At 38.5% G+C, this 15,506-nt stretch overlaps 1 long non-coding RNA gene across 1 annotated transcript; it reads left to right on the forward strand.

The window, feature by feature from the left end:
* The first annotated feature begins 7,846 nt into the window (after positions 1–7,846).
* On the forward strand, positions 7,847–15,269 carry LOC119819163. Its single transcript, XR_005286234.1, has 3 exons — positions 7,847–7,936; positions 13,679–13,912; positions 14,564–15,269. It is a non-coding gene; the product is annotated as an uncharacterized LOC119819163 (long non-coding RNA).
* Positions 15,270–15,506: the final 237 nt, after the last annotated feature.

Raw genomic sequence — 15,506 nt, forward strand, 5'->3', positions numbered from 1 at the left:
AGGAACTTCTATTGTCAAATGAAAAATAACTGCAAATGAGCTTGGGTTAGTGAAAAAAAAAACTGTCCACAGTATTTGTTTTAAGCACTAGCACTGAAGCCAAGCCTGGCAGCCCCCAGCCAAGTGGTTCTGGGATGGAACCCAGGGCCTTGAAAATTCGAGAGAAGCACTCTACAGCTGAGTTCCAAACCCAGCCTGTAAGCCAAGACGTGAAAACCCTTATGGTTAATATATGAAGTACAACTTTTCATATTTAAAATTTAATAAGTGGAGGTTCAGAAACACCACATAACTTGCTGAAAAATCAAACAATAAACGAGTTAGAGCTTAGAATTTGCCCTGAACCCTGGATCCGTGCAATCCACAGCTCATCTTTGCCTACTCTGTCAACATTCATCTCAAAGAGCGCCACCATGAGGACCCCGTAAAAGTCTCATGGGCTACCGAGGACTCAACTTTTTTAGGGTTCATAGGCTTCATTGGGGAGTAGAGAGAGTAAGAGGTAACTCACTGTGGTCGTTTGAATGAAGAATGTTCCCCATCATCTCAGGCATTTGGATGCTCAGGTCCCAGTGACTGCACCATTTGGGAAGGTTTCGGTGGTGTAATCTTACCGGAGGAAGTATGTCACTGGAATCAGGCTTTGGGAGTATAAAGGCTTAAAGAACTTCCAGTTCCTACTGTCTGCTTTGTGCTTGCAATGAAGGATGTGCGCTCTCAGCGTCAAGCTCCTGTAGCTGGCGGCCATGCTTCTTTGCCATGACAGATGCGCATCCCTCTGGAGCTCTTAGCCAAAGTAAACTCTTCCTTCTCTGAGTTATTCCGATGGTGCCACCTTTATCACAGCAGCATAAAAGTAACTAATACATTTACAGTGCAGATGGCTCCCCAGACTTCAGAGGCTCATTAAAAAAGAGAGAGGGGCGAGCTCATTTGATTCTTTATCTTTATCCAGTACAAAATCCTTGGAGGGACCGATGGAAAACTGTAGTTAATGGCTGCAACTGCACTTCTATATGACAAAATGCAATTCATAGAGGCTCATATTTATCTTATGGCGCTCTGTCAAATGTGAGCGTGCCACAGGGTAGGAGGCATGCCCTTCGCTCTTCCTCATCCTTCAGTCCTCGTCAAGACTTCTCACTGGTTAAACTGGGATCCCGGCATGGGATTTGTTCTATCTATGTGTTATGCTTTCTAGTTAAACTATAACAGTGATTAGAACACCTTTGCAGCTATTAGTACAAGGTAAGTTGATTGGCGTTGTACGTTTTTGAATGATTGTAAAAATCACATCACAAAACAAACCAAAATATAAATGACCAAGATAGCATGCTTCCCATCAAACCTTACCAGCCCTATAAAGAGGTTTTCTAATGAAAATTACCTAGATGAATAGCAGGACTAAATTTAAAAGAATAACCATAAACTTTATTGAAGAGTTTAAAGAGGGCATGAACAAATACTTCATTAAACTTCAGGAGGTTTGCAAGAAATGCCTGAGTGAAATCAAGAAACACAATGATGTGATGAATGAGATGACGGAGACAATTCAGGATTTGAAAAGAGAATTCAGGAAAGAGTTAGAAATACTAAAGAGAACTCAAGCTGAAGTGAAGATGGAATTGAAAAGTCCCAACTAGAAAACTTAAAGTAAGCAAAAGCTTTATAAGTAGAACATAATTTACAAGTTGGATGGATTATGAAGATTTGAAGATAAAGTTGAGGAATTAGACAACAAAAGCAATGAACATGAAAAAATTTAAAGCAAAGAAAGGAACATGCAGGAAATGTGGGACATTGTGGGAAAGACCAACTCTTACAAGTATAGGCATGGATGGGGGAGAAGAATCCCAGGTCAATGGCAAAAACCAGATCTTCAACAAGATCATAAAAGAAAACACACACAAACCCAATTAGACAACATCAGAAAAAAATTTTCCACAGAGTATCATAGATAAAGCACTAAATACAAAGTACAAAGAACAAGTATTGAAAAGTGTAGTAGAAAACAGAAAAATAAAAACAAAAGTCATATATAAAGGAAATTTCGTGAGAATAATGGCTAAATTCTTAACTTTGAAACTTTGAAACCTAGAAGATCCTGGAGCAATGCATTCAAAGTTCTAAAATACCATGACTGTCAAACTAGAGTACTGAACCTATCAAAACTGCCATCCACAGTGGACAAAGACAAAAAAAAAAAAACATACAAACAAACAAAAACTTTAAATGATATAAACTGCATAAAAAAATCTTATCCACCAAAACAAATCAAAAGAGAAAACTGGAAACAATGTTTCAAACTGAAGAGGATTAAACACAGCTAAGAAACTTTAGTAAGAAAATGAAGCATCATTGATGAGATAAAATTACATATTAATGGCCTCTATTCTCCAATCAAAAGGCAGATTAGCTAATAAGAACGAACACCTATCTTGCTGTTGTCTATAAGAAATGCATTTTACCTTTGAACATAGGCACCACCTTAAAGTGAAAGGGTGTAGAAAAAATACATCAAATAAGTGGTATTAGGGGCAAGAAGGCATTGCTATACCAATATTTGGCAAAATAGACATCACACAGCTCTAATCAGAAGAGACAAAGAATGGTATGCCACTTAACCTTGATGTCAACTAATGAAGAAAATATTACAATACTACACATATATGCAATAAATCCTGGTGCATTCAATTTTACCAAAATTAAAAATAAAGTATACCTCTATAATTATAGACACAGATTAACACCAGTCAAAAAATTGGTAATTCAACACCCACTTTCTTTGAGTAGGTCATTTTTACAAAAAGTAATCAAAGAAATTTCATAATTAAATGTTATTTTATATCAAATTGACCTAATAGATATCTATAGAATATTCCACCCAACCATCCCCCAAACACACACACACACACACACACACACACACACAAAACATACAACAAAACAGACAAGCAAACAAAAAAACCCATATCTTACTCAGCAATCTATGGAAGCTTCTACAAAAAGCAGGTCATATCTCGGAACACAAATAAACCTTAACAATTGTGGAAAAGTTGAAATAATTCCATGTGCTCTACTCAACTTTTAGGCAATAAACCTTAAAATAGTAAACAAATTTGTGCTAAGTGCATGAACTCATAGAGATTGGACAGCTCATTATTGAATGATAAATAGTTGAAGGCAGAAGTTAAGAAATCAATAAAAACAATAGAAATAAATGAAAATGAAAGCAATACAACAAAACCTCTGGAACACATTAAAAGTAGTTCCAGGAGGAAAATGTATATCTCTAAGAGCCTACATTAAAACAATCAGAAAGAGTCCAATACATGACTTAATGATGCAACCCAAATATTTTGGAAAGCAGGAATAAATAAAGCCCAATACAGTGTACGGCAAGAAAATAATAAAAAACAAAAGCAGAAATTAATAAAATAGAAACCATACAAAGACTCGATTTGTCTAAGAACCAGTTCTTTGAGAAGAAAGATAAAAAGGAAAAGATAAACGAGATGACAGATTAGTGGCTCAGGCAAATGGAAGAAAGAAAGGGCACGAACTAACTGAAACTAGAAAGAACAACACCGCAACAGACACCAAAGAAATTCACCAAAGGGTCCCTGGACTCTCATCAGAAAAACTTCTTGCATTAGATGGTAATTTAAAAAAGACTCACGACTGGAAATGTTTTTGTGTTATTGAATTTTTTTTGGTTTGTTTGTTTGTTTGTTTGGACTTTCACCACGAGTACTTAGCCATATGCGGGATGTCTTTACCAAACTCTCCTCTAGATCCACAGGGATCTGTGTGGGAGGAGGGGGGGTAACAGCATCTAGCAGACACAACAAGACTGACTGACACACATGTACACACATGACTGAAACATGTACAAGACCTGCATAAGTTTAAACCAGACCAAATCCCAGCATAGAGAAGTCCCACCCCTAACCAAGAAGCTATTTGTAATTGATACCTGATGGGAGGGGAAAATCATACTTTTTCTAAATGAGCATCACTGGGTATATCAACTATATTCTAGGGTAGGAGCCATGCTGAGGAAAGAAGGAGGGAGGGAGGAAAGGAGGGAAGGAGGCCTATCAGAAAGTTGAGACATTTATGCTGAAAGCAATCCTTGACCCTAAAATACATTTAAGTTGGACATTAACTTAACATTTTACAGATGACAAAAATCAAGAGAATAGACTTCTAAGGGGGAGAACGCATGCTCAGAAGGAACGAGTGACCAAATTCGGTGCTGTTTGTTCACCCAGAGCAAGGCAGACTCAGAGGCTGAAGGATTCCAATGCCCACATTCTTAGTTATCCCTACCTCAGGAAGGCTGGCTGAGGAGAAGAGGCCATGAACTGGTGGATGAGAAGAATAAACTGAAAAGACCAGGAAAATATATGTAATTCAGACTTAGTGCTTAACGGTGTCTTTAGAAACTATCAGTCGAAATACATTCATCTCTTCTATTTTAAGATGTTTTACACAATTCTGGTGTGGCGGCTTACACTTGAAATTCCAAAACTCGCAGAGGAGGGTATCAAATTTGAGTTGAGTCTGGATTACATACTTGAGCATCTCTCTCTCTCTCTCTCTTTTAAAATGTTATTTTATAGAGGGAAAGACCTACTTAAAATAATAACTCACATATAATTGCATATATTGAATGACTAGATCTGTATCAAATAAGTTTTGCCAAGTTCATTCACAAAATAATTATAAGCACATTGCTTGAGTTTACTATTAAATACTTTCAATTTCTGTTATCACCGTGGCTGCAAGCTGCGTATTGTGGTCTTGCAGTCTTAGTTTTATCAGTTAATAAGAAGGTAGTGAGAACTGAAAAAAAAAAAGAGATTATTGCAGGAAAGCATTAGCCATGCTTTGAATTTTTGAGTTTAAGCCCCTTGTTGCGTTGACCTCACGAAGAAGAACTGATTGTGATCATATTTCCACAGCACTTCCTGGGTTTGTTGGGTACTGGAGTAGGGGCAGGTAAGTAAGAAAGGACACGTGTCTCAAGCAGGCTGCACTAGAGGTGAAGCTAGCTAGTGTTCAACTTTAATTTTCAAAACACAAAGTTTTGGGCATCTAAATTGAGGTGCTCCAACCTCCAGGTCTGTAGCGTCTATAAAATGAAGGTGTTAGTAATGCCTGTCTCACGGAATCACTATGCCGAAGATACATGTTAAAACAGGAATGTCTCTGGTAACTTGCAGACTTTTCATCAATGCAAGCTGCCATGGTGAAACCTATGATAGATTCTGTCAGAGTAGAGTGGGATGGATGATGAAGAGATTGACTATGTAGGGTTGAGAAGAATGCCCTAGGCAGTAGATTATCTACTTATCACCTACCTGGACGGCAGTGATAAGGGGCTATGGGAAGGTGGGCATGGAAACAGGAACAGAGAGAAGCTACAGACAGTTGAGATACTCACTGAATGTTCCCAGCAAGGAACAGTTGGGTGCTGCAGTATGAGTCCTCCTGATGGAGAGATTCTTAAATGAGTGTCTGGCTGCTATAAATTATGCCAAAAGCATGCCATGAAGGCTGGAGGCAATGCTTTCCTGTGGTAGAAAGTTCTGAAGGATTGCTGCAGGCAGTGCTACAGAGATTTGGGTAAGGACAGCACAGGACTCACCCAAGGCAGAGATGTTTTTGATTCTTTCATATACAGCCAAACATTGTTTATTTATGAGGGTACATACTAAGAGATGTCATACTGACCTATTTCCTGTGTGATGATCTGAGGTCCCTCCTGAAAAACTTGTCTTCTAGGCTACTTTACGCCTAGGCTCTGTGGCATAGCCTATAACTAACAGGCTACAAGTCTGAACTGTATATTACTATACTGAATACTGAATACTGGAGCACAATTGCGATACAATGCTGTTTAACACAGCAGTGTATGTGTATTAAACATATATACACATGGGGAAGGGAAAACCAAACTTCAGCTCCACTATAAGTTTAAAAGGACTACCATTATATAGGTATATATTTGCCTTCACTGTCAACTCACATACTCATGAGATCAACAGCATAAATTACCCATTAAACTAAAATCTTGGCTATAAATACACTATTGTTGCCTGTGCAGCCCTTGGGTTTACAGGAGATCTTTCTGCTTGTTCATCCACATAGCTGCTATTTCGTGTCCCTTCACGCCAACTCCCTTCCCCTCCCATGTTGTTTACTCTGATAAACACTATTTATTATTTATATTTGGATTCCTTAAAAATATTTAAATTCAAAATAAAAATCCACCAAAGCTTTTAATCAAAGAAGAAATATTGTTAGGGTTTGATTTCAGAATAACTTTGAGTGCTTATTTAATTATTTAGCAAACTTACAGCATGCCAGAAAGAGTTCTAACCATTTCATGAATATTAATAAATAGAAGTTGGATGAGGGGAGATGATAAATAAAATAGAGATTTCCCCACTCAACGGATGCATCTGTGGTTCTAATGCCTTTATATACTTACTTACAAAAAGCACTAAGCCCTCCCTTCACTCTGAGGACTTTCTGCTTCTTTGAGACTTTCCATTTCCAATCATATGTTTTTGAGAGTAATTTTTTTCAAAAGATCTTTGGTGCTATTTTTTTTTTACACTAGCTCAAATGTTGGATTTGTAAGTAGTGAATTGTCAAAAAGAAAAGACAAGAAAAGATGTGCGCAGAGCAGACAATGCTCTTAGCCCATGTGTACATGTAGTCCCCCACGGTCTTGGGAGGGGACCAGACAGCCAGTATGTAGGGGGTGGTGTGAGTGTGCCTTGACATGTGAGGAAGAGAACAGAGCAGGGCTGAACTGGGGGTGATAAAGTGACATGCGGGGTTTCAGGTACGGTCCTCAACAATGTCTCTAGCTCTCATTTCTTGTGAGTGCTGTGGGAATCTATGGAGATGGTTTACTTGCCATAAAGATAGAAAATCTGCTGATGGGATCCTAGACACATTGCAATACAGATACCATGGCTCCATACTGATTCCTAAAGGTGACTAACCTAGTTAGAATTACAGAAGTTGCAAACGTTTTTTAATATAGAAATATGTGGCATGGCTTTAACAAATCCTCTGTTCCTCAAGAACGGAACTGTTGTGTGAGAAGGGAGACATTTTGTTCAGGGATATATCTGTGTCTCTATATATCTATATGTAAAGGAATATATATATATATATAATATATTAATAATGGAAGCTGTTATATATATGTAATATATCTATGCCACACAAACACATAGAACAAGGAGTTGTTCACTGCTTTCGAAAATAACATCACAGATAATAATACCATTGGTGGAACTTGTGAAGAGACTATATATTTGAGCCTGCTGAGCTGACAAGACCGTACCTGGGCCTCCTCCAGCATAGTGTCCTATCTGATGACTTCATTATGCCTTTAGTGTAGTGCATCTCCAGCGAGATTACACACCTCTTTATATCACAGGTCGGGCATTATATCCACTTCACTGAAATAGTCAATGCAGTGGGTTTATCCCCGAGTTTCTCTGAGGAGAATAAAGATGTCTCATAAACTATCTGCCATAAAACTAGGGCTTCGAGTACAACAATGAGTCAAAGTGACATAAAACTGTTCTCAAACCACGCAGCTCCTTATGCTGTGGTGAGCTGAGAATCACCTTCATTTCTTGATTTGACTTTAATGTTTCCAAGCAGAAACCATTTTCGTTCACATACTGTGGAAAATGGAAGATGACGAAGCATGCCAGAAGCAAGAAGATCCTTGTGCCTGTATTACACAAGAGCCAGGCCATCAAGTTGCAACACGTTGCCTCTGGCAGGGTCAGACCAAAGTCCTGGACAGGGTGTTTGGGGCAGTCTGGTGTCTGCAATGTCTGAGAATACACTTTCGGCATCAAGTCCCACAGCAGCTGCTTATCTTGAAACCCAGTCAAAGGTAATTTCAGGAAGTGACGTATAACAGCTTTGCCTTCTATATCAAAAGCAAGGTTTTAGAAAACAATTTGGTAAAAATTTTATATGTACTCTGTAACTATTCATTAAATCTAACGTCACACTCTCCAGGATTGCAAAATCACTAAATATTCTAATTCTTTTAAAAAAAATCAGTATGTATAAAAGTGAGATAAACCTTAGTTCTTGTCTTTAGTTCTTCATTTCTTTGGCCTGGTATTTTATTGCTATGTCCAGTATATCTATCCTAAGATGTCATTTACATATGTTCACAGAAGACTACTGTAGACTCCTGGATACACTCCTAATGGGCTATTTGGATAATTCAAATATTTGTTATTTATGAAAGCCTTCTCAGCAGACTGTATCAAAACATTTTTCAGCTCAGATGAGGCCCTGTGCTCACTGACTGGCCATTTTGTGTTACTAATGCATTTCTAAATGTTAGTCGTTGGGTTGCAGGAAATACACGGGAACATTTAGTAAACACTTTCTCGGGAAAATGAAAGCCATGTGCATCTGCGATGATCTAGGAAGCACACAGGGACAGTTGGAGGCTGTGCTTTCATCTCATTACCTCGTCACTAATAACCTCAGCTCCATTCTTGCTCTATAGCTCGAGCGGGCATGTCTGGACAGATTGGTGGCAGGTGCTATCTGAGCAACAAGCAAAACTACAGGATTCATACTCTTGGAGTCCCGAATATCAATGCAAATTTTCCCACTCCTTAATCCCATTATTTGAGGTACCCAATTTTTAAATTCTGATAATTGGTGCCTTACATAATCCTTAGACCACTTACTGTTAATTAGTACAGTTGTTTAATTAAAACAAGAACTTCAACGGGAAAAAATAGAAAACGTTTAACTCAGAACTAGTTAATATCTAACTTAGAATTAATTCTGCACTGCTGATGTTGCAATGATCAATCATTACTTTTTATCTTTGTTTTTTGGTGTACCGGGGCATTTTCTGATTACTGAGAAATAATTAAAAATAGTTTACTAGAAGTTTATTTTAGACATTATTTATATTTTGAATTCTACATATCTAGGTAATTCTGAAGTGGATAATTTTTATAACTATTACGACTACTTATTGGGTATTTGCTGTGTTAATACCATGTTTAAAAATACTCCCTAGGCCAGGCCATAGTGGCTCATGTCTTTAATCCCAGCACTCAGGAGGCAGAGGCAGGTGGCTTTCTATGAGTTGAGGCCAGCCTTCTATAAGAGCTAGTTCCAGTACAGGCTCCAAAGCTACAGAGAAACACTGTCTCAAAAAACTATGTGTGTGTGTGTGTGTGTATACATACACACACACACACACACACATATACATATTAGATTATTTGGGGGCAATATAAATATGTTGGCATTAATTTTCTAAATACCTACTTAATACTAGTCACTAAGGGCAATGCCTACTGCACAGTGAGAGCTTGTTCCAGGGTGGTATCTCAGTGCCTGGCTTATTGAGCATAAAGAAATAGAATGAGGGATTTCAACTGATTAGCCAAGATCACTCTTTCCAAAATTACAGAGTTTTGTGGCAAGGGCTGCCTTTATCTTTTCTGGAAGGAGAACATCTTCTGCCTCTCAATTATTTTTATATTCCCAGTGAACAAGGACAGTGTCTTTCTTTGCCAATTATGGTTTATAAGAAACAGCAGGAAACTTGCTGTCACTCTCATGCCCTCTGCCATTGCCTTCTCCACAGTACCTTCTCTCAGGTCTGCCACTATGAAGGAACTCTGCACAGAGCCCCATGGTGCTTTCCCATGGCTTCTTAGAGCACCTCATTCTACCTAGCATTCGGGTTCCTTATCTATACAGGTCCTGGTCCTTTCATTCCTAATGCATTTGCTTTCTGGAGAGTGTGCTGTTTCATTAACTATTTTTATCATGCACTTCTTAACACATGTCCCAACACACACACATAAACAATTCTGCTGCTACATTCTCGGTAGAATATATTGGTTTTTATAGATATTCCATGAAGTCTGAAGAATTAGCACAATGAAAACAATCTATTTGCAAATAAAATACTTGAACAATACTTCAATTTAGATAATCCACTTCTATTCTCCATATTCATAAACTAGGGACCTTTAGCAACTTGTAATCACTTCTGAGTTTGTAAAATAAATTTCTCTACACACCACAATAATTTTTATTTATAAATCCTAGTACAATAGTTACTATGTGCATAGGCTAAGGGGTTATCCTTCTCCTATTTTTTAGATGGAGAAAATTAGGCACCAAGGACTTGGCCTTTGGCACAAGTGCACAGGGGAACTGATTTCACACCTGGAGTCTAGCATTTAATTATGGTATTGTCTCTCTTAAAACCAGGAGGTTTGTTTCTGTCACAGATCTCTGGAGTACATTGCAGAGTCAAGTAGAAAGAAGCTGAATATTTTCCTGAGAGGTTGTCAATTTCCAGGATTACACTTGAGTGTACAAATCAAAAGTGTTTCACGATACCTCTTTTATTTCACTGTAGAATTTGATATTATTACAGTATTAATTTCCCTGCCCTTTTAATTAAAAATTATGATGATTAAAATTACTTTTGTAAATTGGGCCCTTCAGTTTTGTCCATGGGTAGTTGATTCTATGATTCATGGCTCAACTTTTGAAAGATGGTTGGGTGTCCTTGGGAGGATGCCCATCAAAAGAGAAATGTCAGTTTTCACAAAGGGGAAATAACACGATTTCTAAATATTTTAACAAAATAACATGGCTGTTTCTAATATAACTTGTCAACAAGGACAACATCACCATAAATCTATCACACCCTCCAGGAAACACTGCTTTAGAACACTTAAGACTACCCAAATGAAATGATCTAAGAAAAGAAAATATTGCATCAATGTGGTGAGAAGCCATGTTTTAGGAATTGTATTATTTCACATATATTATTGCCACTCTTTCAACAAATAGCTTTCTTCGGTGGTGTAGCCACTGATAAGTTGCCCATGTTCCAGTAAATAAGCTTCCACTCACTCACATGCAAGCAGCTCGAATTAAAATCATTCTTTTGGTCACATGTATTAAATGCATCAAAGTGGTGGTCGGATGACCTTTTGGGAAGAAACAGGTTTCAGTGAGACAGAGTTGGGAAGGGTTAAAACCACACACACACCACACACACACACACACACACACACACACACACACAAATTACACGGAGAAAGAGGAGTGTTGTATAGCTAGTTCCTCTCAATTGAAACATTCTCTTCCAAAGGGGTGAAAGGGGCTTACAAGCCTTAGAAAACAAATGAAAGATAAGGTGAAGGAAGTAAGACACGGGAATCTGAGAAGCTCTGGAAACTTAGAAGGCTCGCAAGGCCCCTTTCCCAGCTGTTATGAATAGTACTAATTGATCAGGGAGTAGAGACTTTCTGATTGCTAAGCTGTCTGCAAGTTGTGCAGAGAACATTAGGGCTATAGCTTTCACAAATCATATCCCTTGCAAGGTGTGTGTGTGTGTGTGTGTGTGTGTGGTGTGTAAAATGAAGCTTTTAGTCATCAATGTTCCTCTACGTAATCCCTTGCTTATATATCTGTAAGTGTCCCCCAATAAACCCACTGCTTCTTTAAGACAGACTTGAGCAGAATCCGTCCTTTGGGTTGCTACCATTATCTCATCTGGAGTACATAGATGTCTGCTAACATCTACCCAAGGAAAGTCACTCGGTATCACTCTCCTGCTTTCATGTTGTGTTTTTTGTGTGTTCATATTCTAGCTTCCCTCTGTAGGAGAAAAACTGTTTTATTTACCTTTCTGTGTCTGGTTTATTTTACTCGGCATGCTGAAGGCTTAACACTTTTCCTTACAGAAAATAATAATAAAAAAAAAAAAAAAACACGAGGAGAAAAGTAGATGCCATATTTCCTGTCTTTAAACCCAGATCTGACACGGCCTTAACTCAGAGGTAGTTTGATGCTGTAACAATGGAGCATAAAACCTGAAAGCTCCTGCCATCTGGTCCTAGGGATTTTATCTATCCCATTCTCTGGCATCTTCTCTGAGGATCATTCTCCCAGGGCCTCTTCCCAGTTTGACAAAGATTCTTAATCAGATTTGATTTGGGAATTATTGCTCGTCGAGCCTTGTGAATGCATGAGAGGCAAGCACTGCCTCCTTAGGTGCATAACTCACCCTGATCTTACCTTTTATTTTGAGACACGGTCTCACTATGGCACCCAGGGCAGGCAGGACTTGTTCTGTGGCATATGGTCTTAACATTTCAACTGTTTTATTCTGCCTCATGAGCAACTGTATTGCAGGGATGTGCTCAGGCCCAGCCTGAAGCTATTTTTCATGGCTACTTTTTGAAGTGCGTTGTTTCTCGTACCCAGAGCTAAGACTTAGGCTAAGTTACTACTACACTAGGCAGGTCTCGGTCTCATAGACTTACCTTGTCCCAAGTGTCAGCAAGAGTGAGGATAGGAAAGCCTTACTCTAGATGCACAGTTTAGAATCATTGGAATGGTGCATGCGGCTGTCCCAACAGACAGAACGTTCACCACTTTGAAACAATTAGTCTATACAGATTGGTCTTCCAGGGGCTTGCACTAATATTGCCGGAGAACGGACTTTTCTATAGAGTTCAGCCCTTGCCATGGTATATTATAGAAATTGCTTTGGAAGGTAATGAAACACAGAGAACTATAAAAGCATCTTCGATAAAATTCTAACGAGATTTCACACGTTGTAATTGAAGGAGGAGAGGGTGACAATATTGCTTTCCAAATGTAAAAGAATAGTCCCCACCTATTAAATTAACTTCTTTTATAGGGTAAGTGATGACGGCAACTGTCCATACCACACTGTGAATTCAAGTTTCACTGAACTATGAAGAAAACATAGGAATTAGAGTATATCATTTTTTTCTTTTCATTCCACTTGATCAAACACACATCGAAAGACTATAAATTGGATTAGCAATGACAAGCTATCAGAAATAATTCTTCATAGGCTATTTACCAGATTTGCAAATGTGATGGGGCGGTCTAGGGACTTCTCCCTGGCTTCCTCTTTAATTTATTCTCTTCAGCCACACATATTTTCACAATGTTAGCCTTTCTAAAATGTTTATCCTACTATGCAATGTGCTCATAGGATCAGTAAGCCAGATAGGAGCCATGGTGTAGTTATGTCAAACCCGTGTGATCCGTAAATAAAGAAAATGTTCGTTGTCAGTGGATCTTAGGATCTTACAGTCAGAACCACTGTTAGGCTGGTTGCTGCAGGCAAGCTCACAGGGATACAATTGACAATGTCTGGACACGGTGAGCCTCAAACTCGCAAGGAAAGAAAGCCCTCGGCTCTTGGTTTATATTTTGATAGATTCTTCACAGATATTAATTCACACCATCCCCCCGCCATGAATTATCCTAGAAATGATGTGCAAGCAATTAGGGTATGGGACATACTCAGTCTCCTGAGACCAGAAAAGGCGAATCACAACAATAGAAGCTTCTCTCTAGCTAACTCTGCATTAGAAAACTGTAAGCTTGCTCCATCCCTTGAACTTAACTCAAGTTCTCTAATGTATCCTGCTATTTCTGGGCTCTCCAAACATGGGCCGAGTAAACACTGCAGCATCCTCTATTTTTTCCATTTCCATGAACAAGCAAAGCACATAGGCAAGAAAGGGTAAATGGACAGAGACAGCTTTCTGTTATAACTTCTAAGGTTTGTGTCTTTGTCTAGGGAAACCTGTACCAGCAGAGCACTGAACAAGACGAAACATCCCATTTTTCCACCAATGACTTCCACTACATGTATGAGCCACACCGTGGAATTGTGTCAGGGATGAAGAACAACTGCAGGCCATGGGATCTTTACAAGAGATAATCTGGGTGGAGATCTGCTGTGGAATTCTATTTTAACTGGGCAAAGATGTATCACATTTGTTTATGCTGCAGAATATCACTCTATGTGAAGGTGTGTTACAATTGTGCTGCATTGGTTTAATTATATAAAGACGGGTTGCATTTGTTTCACCTTGCCTGCCTAAGGCACTTGATTGGTCTAATAAAAAGCAGAATAACCAATAGCTAGGCAGGAGAGGAATAATGGGGCTGGCAGGCAGAGAGAATATATAGGAGCAGAAATCAAGGCTCCAGAGAGAACAAGGAGAACACGAGGGGACGAGAAGGACATGCCCAGGGCCGGAAGTCAGACAGCCACTAGCTAGCCAGACTTGAGAAACAGTGAAAGCAAGATGATATACAGAAGGAAAGAGAGGTAAAAAGCCCCAAGGCAAAATGTAGATGAAGAGAAACAAGTTCAGTTATAAGAGCTAGCAAGAAACGAGCCTACGCTAAGGCCAAACATTCGTTACTACTAATAAGTCTCCATGTCATGTTGGGAGCTAGTTGGTGGCCTAAAGGAAATCCTGCTACAGAGATCATACCAGGTTTAGGTATAAAGCTCCTGAGACTGGTGCTAATATTGATTTCAGGGAGTAGTCAGGGCTAATATTGGAATAACTATCATTTTTGATCCTTGTTCACAAGCAGGAGCAGATAGGAAAAGGGGGGAGGATTTATCCTCTTCTGAAATATCTTGAAACTCAGTAATTATTCACAACAGCATCAGTGAAACTCCGAAAAACCGTACCCCCGGCAAGCATTGTCTTATAGAAACACTATGCACGTGGAGTGGCTGAAGGGGTCTCTTGAGAAACACTTCTTCGCCTTTACCTTGGAGCAAGAGAGAGCACACGGGACAGGGTGTGGCCTCACATCGCTTTCACGGGGTCTGTATGAATTGTGTGGGCAGACACACGAGGAATCAACGTCGTTTCACTGAAACACTGCTGAAGAACTAAGGAGCAAAATTAATATTTCACAAAAGGTAGAAGAAAAGTTCTAATTTGTCTACTGTCAATCGGTAAAGTTTCTCTGATGTTTGGTTTTGATACAATTTCAGTACTTTCATCTCGTAAGAACTCAGTGTCGAGGCTTCCTCTGACCGCGTACTCGCCCAAGGCTTTTGTCTAATTACACATAGTGAACTACCCTGTAGTTCTCGCGCTGACACTCGGAGCCAGAGAAACAGAACAGAATAGCTGCTGGCAAAGCCCGGCAATTAATTTTCTAAATAAAATGAGAAAATACAAATTAAAAAAGTACATAAAACGAACCCAGGTTTTTTCTGACTAAAGCTCTTATACAAGTTTCATGATTTTTAACTTTTGAAATACTTATTTGTTTTTATTCTGTGTTTTTCCTTGTTTCTTTAAGAATTGCGGTACAGTTTTAAATCATAGGATTATAGGCTTTTGAACAGAACTTAATGAATAATTGGACAACAGTAATAAAAATAAAAAGGAAATTATAAATGATTTTATATTTTTACGCTAAAAGCATATACTTTTTATACTAAAATTTTATAGATATAATTTATATTTATAAATTATATTGGCAATTTATAAATTAGTTTATACTTATGAACTATATTTATAACTTTACATAATTTTAAAAGTGAAATAGAATTTATTGGTGGTTTATTTAGATGTATTTATATGTATGGG

Source organism: Arvicola amphibius, chromosome 7, assembly GCF_903992535.2.
Source record: "Arvicola amphibius chromosome 7, mArvAmp1.2, whole genome shotgun sequence".
Lineage (NCBI taxonomy): Eukaryota > Metazoa > Chordata > Mammalia > Rodentia > Cricetidae > Arvicola > Arvicola amphibius.